The sequence below is a fragment of the Ambystoma mexicanum genome, chromosome 4p (genome assembly GCF_040938575.1).
Source record: "Ambystoma mexicanum isolate Mex_15411 chromosome 4p, UKY_AmexF1_1, whole genome shotgun sequence".
Lineage (NCBI taxonomy): Eukaryota > Metazoa > Chordata > Amphibia > Caudata > Ambystomatidae > Ambystoma > Ambystoma mexicanum.
The window spans coordinates 422336824-422350240 of record NC_090927.1 but is presented as its reverse complement, the minus strand read 5'-3'; positions in this window follow the sequence as shown (position 1 = coordinate 422350240).

Below are 13417 nucleotides of genomic sequence, written 5' to 3'. Positions count from 1 at the left end.
AATGGGTCCCTAGGGATGCAAATCCAGACTGGGGAGATGTGGAGACTGAGCTACCGCCGCCCACCATCTCATCCCAGAACCAACAGCAAGAAAATCCTCTGGTTCAAACCCATCCTGGGGACTGCCTCCAAAAAGGGGGGGGCAGCCCAGAACCGGAACCAGGGGAACCCACAATGGCTCTGATCTCCAGTTGCCAACTTTTTCTTTCAGATTCCCAAGACTCTCCACAGAATTCTGCCCAAATCTCTTCGCTATCGATGTCCAAAACCAGAAAGTTAGCCCACCAGTTGTCCAAAAATGTACATTACCTGTGCCCCCTTGAGGAGAAGGAGGGAAGATATTATGCCCCGGTACAAGTACAGGGGCAGGGTACAATCTCGGCACTGGTGGACACTGGATCTCAAGCTACCCTTCTGTCCAGAAGGGCCTTTGACGAACTGAATGCAGGAAGGGGAGAGAATTACCAAATTCCTCTCACCTCTCTTCCGGGACAACTACAGAACTTTGACGGGAAGTAAATTCCCGTTGAGGGGACTGCAGACTTGGACATTAAAATTGGGCGACATAAGTTGAAACACCCGGTCATAGTTGTGACCCCGGAGGGCACCCCTTGTTTACTTGGGAATGACCTCCTGAGAAGGTTGTCACCCCTAATAGATTGTGTAAACAAGGTCCTCTGGACCCAGACTAGCCGACCAATAAAATTAAAACAGAGTGTCAACCATGTTAGTTTAAACGGCACATGCCACATGGTTGAACAAAAATCTGACCAAGTAGAATTTCACTTCCAGAACAACCAGATTCCAGACGTGACAGTAATAGCAGTAGGACAACAGACTAGTGATGGGGGGTCCTCTCTATTTCTGAAAATCAACCTTCCTTCCAGTTTAAGGTGGTATTCCACGCTGGAAGGAAACACTCTGAAATTCTATACCAATCCACAATCTGGAACTCCCACTCCTATAGTCCGGAAAGATGTGAAATCAGCTCAGAGCCTGGCTGATATTCAGCAAATTGGAGAGCAGTTGTTCATCCCTGTTCAGTTAAATGATGGGAAGGACTCTGTTCTCGCTCGAGTGTGTGTGAACAACGGTAAGAGCTTCATCAGCGAAGCCATGTTTCGCCAACTCCCAAAAGATCCAGCCATTCCCACCTTCAAACTGATAGACAAATGGGAAATGGACCTGGAAGCACCTAATTCCAAACATCTCCTGCCAAGCAGGTGTATGCTCAAAATCTCCATTGGCAACAAGAGCATAGTCCACAATTGTTGGGTCGTGCGAGACGTCCCTGCCGCCTTTTACTTAGGCAGTGACATTCTCAATCGCTTTGCCATTAGTTTGGACCTAATAAACTTCAAAGCTTGGTCCCGATTAGCGGATAATCCCATGGGCTTTGATGATCCAGAAAAAGCATTTAGGTCAGCTCAATTGCTACCTTATGCAGTTGAAATTCAGGTTAAAGAGGAAGTCACCATCCCAGAAAGGACCCGACAATTCTCCCTGGAAGTGAAAGTTAAAAGGGGACAAGAGTTGAAAAACCCTGATGCTTACATACATCTAAATGCTTCTCTCCAACAGCAAGGGTTGGGGGTAAACCCAACTCCATTAGTCAACATAGAACATGACACCATTCCAATAGAGGTGGACAACAGCGACTTAAAGAGTATTACTCTAGCCGCAGGCACCATTATTGGAATGGCGGTTGATGACCGACATTTTTCCATCGACTTAGTAAATGAACTGTTAGGACCAATCCCCAAGGACTGTTTTGACAGTGACAGTGATGACAATACAACACCAGACAGGATTTTTACCCGGCATGGGGGGAACTTCCTGGTGTACACTTCTTGCCCTTATGGTAAGGAAGATGTGACTTGTGACTTCAGGAGGGATGAGGTGATTTTCCAGGTCCATGAGGGCTGCCTTTCCCACCTGAAGCCTCCAGTCCAAATCAGCACTCTGACCAGGGACTTCTCCACCCAGCTGGAGGAGGCCGCTGAAATAGCCAAACCAGAAGTCTTTCCAGGCTTCAGGCAGATGGTGGAAGAGAGAGTCAACCTAGCTGATGCCTGTGTGACTCTGGAACAAAAGCAAAAGTTGAGACAAGTTTTCTTGGATTTCCAAGATCTCTTTGCGGTAGACTCATATGACTGTGGTCGCACTGACATCCACACAACCACAATCCCCACAGACCCTGGCATGACTCCTGTGTTTGTGAAGCAATATCGCTTGCCTCTCGCATCAATGGAGTCCCTTACTGAAATAATTAAGAACCTTGAGTCCCGGGGAATAATCCGTCCAGTCCACAGCACCTTCAATAATCCGGTGCTGGGAATATTGAAGCCAAACGGCCAGTGGAGACTCTGCGCCGACCTTAGGGAGCTCAACAAACGGGTCCATACTTCCCGATGGCCTCTGCCCTACATTGACCAAGGTCTGGCCCAGATTCAGGGGTCACAGGTATTCACTGCAATAGACCTGACCAATGGATACTGGACCGTGCCTGTCAGTAGGGAGGACCAATACAAGCTGGCTTTTACCTTTGGGGGCCAGCAGTACACATGGACCCGGACTCCCTTCGGATACCTCAACTCCGGCAATGAATTCAACATTTTTCTACACAAGGCCATGCCCGACTTGGGTGCAAGGGGTAACCTGGCTTATGTAGATGATGTCCTCATCAAAAGCTCAACTGTTGAGGAACACATAGTGGAGATCCGTTATGTTCTGACACAGTTGAGGGCCGCCGGAGCAAAACTTTCCTTTCAGAAAGCACAGTGGTGTAGAACCCGTGTTAACTTCTTGGGGCATGAGATTACTCCTCAGGGTCTTTGTCCCCAGGAAAAGAAAGTGGAAGCACTTCAGAAACTGAAAGACCCCACAACTCTGCGGGAACTAAGGAGCCTCCTTGGACTGACTAATTACAGCAGAAAGTTCATTGAGGGCTACGCAGAGATCACCAGACCCCTGATTCATCTCCTGAAGGGGGGGGTCAAGTGGGAATGGGGTCCAGAACAAGCCGAGGCAGTAAAACAACTCAAAAGAAGCCTCTCACAAGCGCCTTGCCTAGCTTACCCGGTCAGAAACAAGGAGTTCTTCCTGGAGACAGGGTTCTCTAATACGTGCTTGACGGCAGTATTATATCAAAAGCATGACAAGGTCAATAAAGTAATCTCCTATGCGAGCAAAACTTTATCCTCTGTGGAGGAAAAATTCAACGATTGTGAGAAGGCACTCCTGGCAACGGTATGGGCATTGAAGAATTACCGCCCGTTTATCCAGGGGGAACACATCATAGTGGAGACTCCACACCAGCCTCTGCAATATCTCCAAAGTGACAGAATCCGGGCCGGAAATGTGAGTAATTCCCGAATTACTTCCTGGATTCTGTCAATGCAAGGCTTTCCTGTGGAGGTCAGATATGGCCAAAACAAGAAGAGTCCCCTCGCGCAAGATCTGGCTGACTTGCATGATTGTGCCAGAGAAAACTGTCTCGAGGACGAAGGTCTAAAAATAAAGGACAACATGGAGGCATACCTTAATTCCCCACACAAAGTCTTTGAAGAAGACAAGTGTGAGGGAATGCCCACTGTGTATGTGGATGGATGCTCTTACCATGTTGACAACAACGGGGAGAAAGAACTGGTGGCCGGCGTAGGGAATGCATGGGTGAATGAGTCCCCAGAACCCTCCGCTGGATACAAAATTGGTCCCCGAAGTAGTCAGGTGGCAGAATTGATGGCTGTGCATCAGGCCATCCTCACTGCTGTCCAGCATCAACTCCACGAACTGGTCATAATCACAGATTCGGATTATGTACGGAACGGGTTCGTGGAGCACCTGGTTAATTGGAAAACCAGAGGCATGTTATGTGCTAACAACAAACCCTTGAAACATGGGAAGTTGATCCAAAACATTGATGATCTGGTCACATCGAATGGGATGACCATCTACTGGAAAAAGATCAAGGGTCATTCCAAAGTAGAGGGACCAGACAAAACTGGAAATGACTTAGCTGATCAGCTGGCCAAAACCGGGGCCATCCAAGGGGATCTAATTGAGATTGAGTCCCTGTTGGGGGAAATCCAGGTCACTGCTATCACTAGGTCCCAGACAAATGCTCACAACGACCTTTCAATTGCACAATGGAGTAAGGAGACCCCTGATGATGATTTAATTACTGCTCAGAAGGGGGATCCAATTATTGGTAAATTTTACCAGCACCTTGAGGACCCTGAGAACTTTCCCCTGACGGATACCGATTACATTGGGAAAGAGGACCTAAGAGTGTTGATGAAATGTCCAAAAATGTTCCGAATCCAAGACGGTTTGTTGGTAAGGAAATCCAAAGCTGGCCACGATCAGTGGGTGGTTCCTACCTCATTCCGAAGTCTGATGTTAAGTCACGCCCATGATGCGGCCACCGCCGGTCATAGGGGGTTTCACACAACATTGGAAATCTTAAGAGAGGTTGCATACTGGCCACACATGGGGCAGGACCTCGACCAATACTTGAAGGGGTGTCTTGTGTGTGCACAATTTCAGCCATCATCCCTTACGCACCGGGCGCCTTTACAAAAGAGGGGAATGACACTGCCATGGTCAGATTTACAAATCGACTTTGTACGCCCTGTGATTCGCTCGGCTAGGGGGAATAAGTACATGTTGACTGTGACATGCTTGTTTACCAAGTGGGTGGAATGTCTCCCAGCCCCAAACTGCAAGGCAGAAACGGCAGCTGCCTTGATGATTAACCACATCTTTTCCCGTTTTGGTCTACCTCAAAGGATTGAGTCAGACAGAGGTAGCCACTTCACCAGTGAAGTAATGACAAAGATGTGGGAGATACTGGGGGTCAAGAGAAAGCTGCATATTGCTTATAGACCAGCTTCTTCTGGGGCAGTAGAGAGATATAACCGGACAATTGTGAGCATATTAAAGAAGTTTGTGGCAGATTCTGGGCCAAGTTGGGATATCCGATTACCTCTGGTCCTAATGGCTATCAGATCTACCCCTTCATCTGCAACCAAAATGTCACCATTTGAGTTGATGACTGGACGCAAGATGGTGCTTCCTCAGCATTTGCTCTACAGGACCCAAGAGCAGACACTGATAAATGCCTCCACTACTCATGAGTATGTAGAGAATTTAAGGAAACACCTCCAACATGCTTTTGCTTATGCTCAGCGGAATCTAGAAAGATCAGCTGATAGCATGAAGACCCACTATGACCTGAAAACTTCCAGGAAGGAATATCAGGTGGGAGACCGGGTCTATCTATACAACTTCCAAAGGAACCAGGCCAAGCAGCGCAAATTTTTGCCTACATGGAAGGGACCATTCGAGATCATAGACAAAATCTCCCCTGTGGCCTACAAAATCCACATCCCCAAAGGTCCTTTGGCAGAGGGAGAAGACAAGTGGGTCCACATAAACCAGTTGAAATGTTGCCATCCCAGGCACACTCTGCAACAACTGGAGGAATCCTCTGGAATCCTAGCGGGTACTGTCTCAGACTAATTCAGTTCCAATCATAAAACATACCACATCTAGTCTCTAAAATATTGTGATTTGCATGAAACTGTCTCTTAGTTATACTGTTTTTTTTTTTTCAAAATAAGAATGTAATGTTTCGTTATGATGAAATGCATATGCTGCCCCACTATCTCAACAGTGGTGGAAAAAGTCTATGAGTAGGTATTGCCGCTCTTCCTTTGTCGTCCTAGGAGAAAGAAGACCTTGAGACTGGCCAAGGAGGACGATCTGGAGACCGGGAATGAAGATCCAATGGGCCCAGTGGACCGCCCAATACTCCCATCAGGACTGGCGAGGAGAACCGATCGATCAGTACCGGATGGAGGAAAAGATGCTGAACTGTGCCATCTATTGGAAGAAGATGAGGAAACATCCCAGATCTTGCGAGTCCCATCAGTGAAACCGAATGGCCATCGCAAGAGGGGGGCTTGTGGGATGTATTTACCCAGGCATCCTAGCCCTACCTCAAAACTGTGCAGTACTGACATGGAAAACATCATGATGGCCAGAGCTTCCCAGAAAATGCACAGGGAAATGCATGAAGAATAGGCTGTCACCCATTTTTGCCGATGTTATGGGCACAGAAGGAAACTGCCTAAAACCACCATTGGACTACCCGCACAGTAGTCTGAAACCATTGGGAATGGCAATGCTGATTGCCAAAAGCAAACCCATAACTGTTGGGAATTCATTTTCTTAAATCCCAAAAAGGGGTGCAGTACCAGTACTCACCACTATCCAAAAGCCGGCGTTTTAAAACCACCAGATTTTGTGTAAAACTGAATGAACCCAAAGCAGGCCAAAGAAAGACTTACTGAGAGGTGGATACAATGTAAAGTTATATTCTGAAGTGACTTGAAGGTTTATAACAAGACTGGCTGCGCTGTGGATTTCAGCAGTTTAAGTAAATTTGGACTGAAAGACACTAAAAAAAATCTAAATGTTTAAATTGACTGAGTGACCTACTTTTGAGTGTCACATAGGTTGCAATTGTTTAAATGTCATAGTTTTAAACTAAGAATCAGCCTTCTAGCTGCATATGTAAAAATGTTTAGTTTTATTTGAATGCAGGAACTGGGGAACAAAAAGTGACATTTTATCTGAAACCTGGTTTAAGGAACTGAATTCTGCCTGGCAACTACCCCCATCAGGAGTGAAACTTGAGTCACAGCTGTGTTCCCAGGCCTAGCTGCCCTTTTGCTGCTCACACTAAGGATATGCCATCTATCTGATAATTGAATTACCTGTGCTCTGCAGGAAAGTGAACAAAGCCCTGTCCTGGCTCAGGCAAAGGTTTTATTGGCAGGAGTCGTAAATGGTCGTAAAAAGTGGCTTCCTACTGAGGAAAGGGGAGGGGCACTGCCTGTGAGAGCAAGCTGGCTTGGCAGAACTGGAAAAACCAGAAATTCAACCTTGTGCTGAGGGTAAACCACACCCCTTTGGAGCCAGAACATAACTTTAAAAAGATGAATAACTCATAGAGCGGACATGTGAAAATTTTATAAATGATACCATAATTCTTGTGATTTTTCTGCCCACAGTTTGAGAGGTTTTTAGAACCGGTGGTATGTTCAGGGGGGTGTCAGCGGAAAAGTGGGGATAACTCTAAATGTATGCATGTTAAAAATCTGAAACTTCATCAGTTAATGTCCGTACTCCCTGCGCACATGTATGTAAAGTTGGGTCAATGTCAGAAATTGCAAAATCAGTTAAAAAGTGAAATATGTGCCATTTCTGAATGCAAGCTCCCAGGAAGAGCAGAGTTTGAACAGGGGATACCTCCTGTAATGCATGATGGGTGCATATGATTTAAAACAATATGTACCTCTGCAAATATGTATTTGTTTCAAATCTAGATTTGTGTGTAAGTTGACAGGAGGTGTGGACTTTCTGCAGGCTGTAAAATGACATCACTCTGACTCACAGTTCATTCCCCAATCAAATGATAAATGGAAGTTTGACCAATTAGAAGCTGAGAGAGAGGTAGGGTCAGTGATGCTAGAACACACCCACATTCTAAACACATAAAAGCAGACAGACAGGACAGATAGGGACCTTCAATTCCATTTGCTGCAACGCGCTCTGCCGGACCATACAACATCCAGAGATCCAGACTTCAAATTCATCAAACCTCCAGAGAGCCAAACTAGAGACTTCAATCTATCCAGAACTAGAGACCCAGACCAGAGAACCAGAGAGAGCTGACCCAGATCACTGTGAAGTGCAGAGACCAGAGGCGAATTTAAAACCCTGACCAGATCCGTGATGAGGCCCATTTAATTCAAGAATATAGTGTGAGTACCCAGCAGAACTGTGTAGAACCAATCTCTTAGTTAAAATAATATAATTCAATCCATTTTTAATCTAAGTAGAACTGCAGCTTAGCAATTGTGTTATTCTGCCATCATTTTAAAACTGAAAAAGTGCTGCGTTTAAAATTTGCAAAACCAAAAATGACCTCTATTAAATCGGTCATAACTCTGTAACCGTTAGAGACTTGCAGTAACTTTCATTTGGAAGCTGAGATCCTAGGCTTTCATAGGACCCCAAAACGATAGAGATAGTCCTTGTGGTTCTCCTGTAATAGCGCTCGGCGCATCCGCGAATTTTGCCGCGATTTGCAAATTTCTTCACATGTAAAAACTGCTGCTGCTTGCCTTCCATTTGCCAGAAATTCGTTTAACCTGCTAACTATCCCTGCATCATTGCTAGTGTGAGCCTGGACTAATATTAACTAGATACCACTCACCCTGAACCTCTGAAAGGGAATTAAAAGTATTTTAGCATATTTTTCAATTCAGTGCCAGCACATATCAAAGCAATTTGGGCCTGTGTTTTCAAACTTATGTAGTCTAAGCTTGCTGGATTGAACTGAATTACAGTTGATTGCATTTCTGAGAACTGTGTGCTTCCTTCCATTTCCTTGCCTTGCATCAAGGGGGGAAGGGGATTGCCAGAGAAAAGTGATTACATTGTTTTGCTGAAATCATATCAAGTTGTTTTCTATACTGCATTTCATTCATTCAACCTTGCATTTCCTTGAACCTTATAAAGCATCCTCTACCAAATTATACTTTTGTTCCTATTTACCAGTGTGCTACCTTATCCATTTCATGTCAACTCATTAGTGATTATAAGAAGTGTGCTAGTGCCAGATTCTCCGTTGTTGATCTTTATCATATCAGATTAAGTGTGCTATTCAATTATTAATTTATTATAAAGTGTGATATATATATATATTTTAAATTATCAAATAAACCTTTTAAACTTGCAAAACAGAACTACTTCTTGGCTCAGTGGGGTCAGGGGGATTCCAAGAGAGGGGTGTTATATAGGGGTAGTCATCCAGAACGCATGAACTGGACCTAAAGATATATCAATAAGGGTTTTCATTCAGTATTATAGACTAGGCGTTGACTTAGCTGTAGTGTTGAATTGAATCCTCTTACAGGTTCGTACAGCTTTGGGACCACTACCATGAAGCGACACCTAAGGTCATTTCACTCTGGTGCCATTCGCAAGGTTGTACCTTGCGAGGAGCGTAGTAGGTTCATTTCCTCTACTTCATCCTCCGTTTCTGACTCTGTCACCACAAGGAAAAGTAAGTTCACAAAAAATGCACAAGCTGTAAAAAGTAAACTCAAAGAAAGCTACTGATTGTGGTTACCTTAGTATCCAACAAATGGATATCCTAACTTGAAAATACCCGGACTGTCCAAGAGAAACACAAAGCAATGCAGAATCACATCCAACACAACTTGTTGAAAAAATATATTACAATTTTATTATTAGACAAAAGTGAATACATATAACAAATACACAAACTCCTATCTTTTTGGCAAATATATAATAGAAGTATTTACAACAGATGCAGGAGGAAATAAAAATCAGCTTCTTTAGTAAATGTCCTAATATGCCATAAGGATGCAACATATGCATAAAATGTTGTGCTTAGAACAAATGTTTAAATATGCCTGAAACAAGTGCATAAGTACAACCAAGTACAACCTCTTGGTAGTGGAGGTCTGCCAATTGTGCAGAAGTAATATAAATACAATAATACAGGTCTGCCTACGTAAACATTTCACTTTATTCTGGTGCAGAAGTCAGGGTCTCAAACAATAATGATGTGGTAAGAAACAAACAAAAGAATGAGTTTCAACAAGATGAGACCACTGTTACGTTTCGGTGGGCCACCTGTAGGGCCTCTTTAGAGAACCGCCTTCCTCGGGGCTGAGTAACTGATGGTAATCCCTATGGGGAAGCAGACAAAGCAATCCATCACATAATGAATATGCACATAAAATAATAAATAAAACACGGAAATAACACTGTGACTTGCTGTATGTTTCTCAAACACATGACCTGGGTATATCAAGTATTGAGGCCCTAACTACTCAGGCCAAAAAATTGTTAATTTAATCAGACTACTAATTGGAATCTACCTAAGAGGGGAACCTTACCCAAAATGAATGTGGGTGGAATTCATCAAAGGCAGAAATTCTAGACGCAAAGCTCAACTTCAGGGTGGAGCGTGATGCAGCAAGGACTGAAGAGAGTCATCACTAAAAGTGAAATGATGTAATAAATAGCTCAAATAAATGTTTGAAGATTGCAGGATCTATCATAGGAAGCATTAGAGGCAGGAAAATGTGAAAGAAAAAGATGTACCTGAGGTATATTTGAATCTCACGTCATGGCATCTATCATGAATAAATCAAGGCCAGTGTCAAAATTCCAACTTCGGAACGAAGGGAGAAGAACTGCCACAAGTTGTTGGCAAATGGATGTCCAATTAAGGGACGCTAATCCAGTAATAAATACCTGATCTACGCACAAAAGGAAAAGAAACAAAGAGAGGAAACAGACCAGAGAGAACCCATGTTTAATACCAAGTTGAAAAACCTTAGATAACGGGCTCATCAAAGCCATGGCAAATTAAAGAGCATCTGCATTAAAAAGCTCATCAAAATCATGCATGATATTCAAGAATCCATAGAGTGCATGAGTTTGTAAAAGGATGCATAAGTTTGAAAAGGAAGAAAGTTAGTTACTAAGCCCGTTAGAGTGCTGAAAATGAAATGGTTTTGTAAGGAGAGAGCATTACAGGCACGAAAGCTTACCGTCAGCTCGGACGGACGAAGGAATGTAGCCGGAACTGATGCTGTCAGTAGAGGTGCCTGCGTGTGTCTGGCAAAGAGGGCTAGGCTGTGAGCATACCTTATGTGGGAGCTTGCAGCGTGATGACGCCTCGAAGGAGAGGTAACGCATAGCGTATGGGAAGCCTCGCTGTGACATGGTAGTGTCAGACTGACACACCTCCGTCACGATTGGCTTGCAGAGCGCAGCCAATCCCGAGTGTTTTTTGTGCAACACACCCTGCAGGACAGACAATGCCCTGGAAAACGGGACCTAATGGTCGTGCAGTGGGTGTCAGCATGGAGCCTCAAAGTGTGCGAAGCACCTAAAGCGGCCGGCACAACAAGGAACATGATGCAAAAAAATGCGCGTCAAAAGGTACGATCTGCCTAATGTATTGACATGCTTTGCTGAAATGTAAATGGGCACCTGCCGGTGGAACGAACTGCTAGTCCTGAAATAAATGAGGAAATGCTGCGAACAATGTTCAAACTGGAGTTGTTCAAAAAATTCCGTGTTGAAACCGGAAAGAATACAAATAATATTTGGACACATTAGCCCGCACTTATCCGGCTAAGGTGTCGGATACTAAGATGTCAACGAAGTATGTAGCACCGTTATAAAGGTGGGATAAATTCCTCATTTAGGCCATACATGAGTACCTAATCGAAATATCCACCTTGCCTCCCTGTCCAACAGACTTTTATGTATGTTAGTGGAATTTTTGACTGTTTCGAATACCCACCACAATACATTATTGGGTGAGTGATTGGCAGTCATGTAGTGATTGGCCAGGGGTGGTGTGACCATTTTGCATCATATTCGTGATCGATGTTCTGCAATCCTGATATGCACTGCTCTGCTAGGTGGACCAACATACCTTAGTCCACACGGACATTCAATGCAGTAAACCACGTTTTTGGTTTTGCAATTGGTCAGGTTAGGCAAAGCCCATATCCGCTCATTTATTTTGAAATCTTTCATTTTTCTTGTAAAGGGACAAACACTGCATGAGCCACATGGGTAGTGGCCCTTGACTGAATGCAGATCCCATAAGCGAGTTTTTGGGGGATTCTTACTAAAGCTGGAGTGTATTAGTTTGTATCGAATGTTAGGAGCCCTTTTAAAAGCAAACCGAGCTAAAGGTTCCTCTGGAAGGTCCAGTCTAATAATGTCCCAATGTTTTAGGATAAGTTTCTTGATTCGAAAAGCTAAAGTACCATGTGTAAGAACACAAGTCATGTTGTTACTCTCGGTTTGTTGTGTTTTGGTGGTGAGTAAGAGAGCACGATCCGTGCATCGTGCCCGTTTCCTAGATCTCTTAATGAGGGTTTTAGGATAGCCTCTTTCTCGGAGTCTAGTGTCCAGTTCGTCCGCTTGTTGGTTAAAATCATGGATGTCAGTACAGTTCCTTCTTTTTTTTTTTTTTTTTTTTTTTTAAATTTCTTTATTGGTTTTTTACCATAACAAACAACAAAAACAAACATACAGACAGTTATTACGCGGCATAACTGGCGCATTAGCACATTTCTTGGATTTCATTGTACTTCCGCAGCACCAGGGTCTTCTGGCGGCTCCATCATTCTTGTGCAGCCACTTTGTTGGGTCATCCCAGAGTTTTTGCCTGAATTGTCTCATCATGGGGCCTTGTACCGGGCTTCCTTGTTTTCCTCACTGGTCGTTGGACCCTATGGGATTGTCGCTGTCTCCTTCTTCCCTATTGTCGAATAGGTCCTGCATCAGGGTGTTCCATGCGGCCAGTTTTTGCGCTGTCTCCCCCTCTCCTCTTTTCACTGCTCTAATCCACACCGCGGTCTCTGCCAGTGCCCACTTTTGAAGGTCTGACCACCATGCTTCTATGTTCGGGCCCTCCCTTGACTTCCATGTCATTGCTATTCTCCTTTTTGCCAGTATAAGTATTAGGTCTTTCATTTTCGCTAGGTGCGACTCATGTCTGCTTCCTCTCGGGAAGAGTCCCAGCAAGTATTTTTCAGGGTGCTCCGCTTGTATTTGAAGTCCACTTTGCGCTATTTTGGTTCTGATCTTATCCCAGAAGGCTTGTATCACCGGGCAGGTCCAGAACATGTGTGTCATGTCAGCTCCCTCCGCCAGGCAGCGGGGGCACCTGTTTAGATGTTCCCTCCCCATCTTGTTCATTCTCTTGGGCGTGAGGTATGCTCGGTGCATTACGTATAACTGTGCCTGCCTGAACCGTGCGTTCCTTGACACTTTTTTTGGGTATCGTAGCACCCTGGCCCATTCTTGATCACTGAAGGGCCTCTGAAGTTCCTCTTCCCAGCCCCTCCTCGTGTGTGGTTCCTGTGAGTTTTCTGTTTTTAACAGTTGTTCATATAGCCTGGAAGTTGTATGGGTTCCTTCTGATATATCGTACCATGCGTCTAGCTTTGTCATATCCTCCTCCTCCTGGTTTGTCCGCTCTGGCCATCTTTTTTTGATGTTTCGTATCATGCCGTTGTAGAGGATGAATTGGCCTTCATGTATCTCGTATTCCTCCATCATTTCTTGAAAGTCTGCCCACCTTTCCCCTCTTGTCAGGTCTCCAATTTGTGCCACGCCTTTGGCTTCCCAGTGCGCTCGATATGCCACCAGCATGTTTGAATTCGCCCCCAAGAGGCCCGCCAGTGGGATCTGCGTCGAATACGGGTCTTTCTCCCCCTGGAGTCTCCATGCCCTCTTCCATAGTCCCACTGCGATGGTAAGCATGTTCGGGAGGGTCTTGA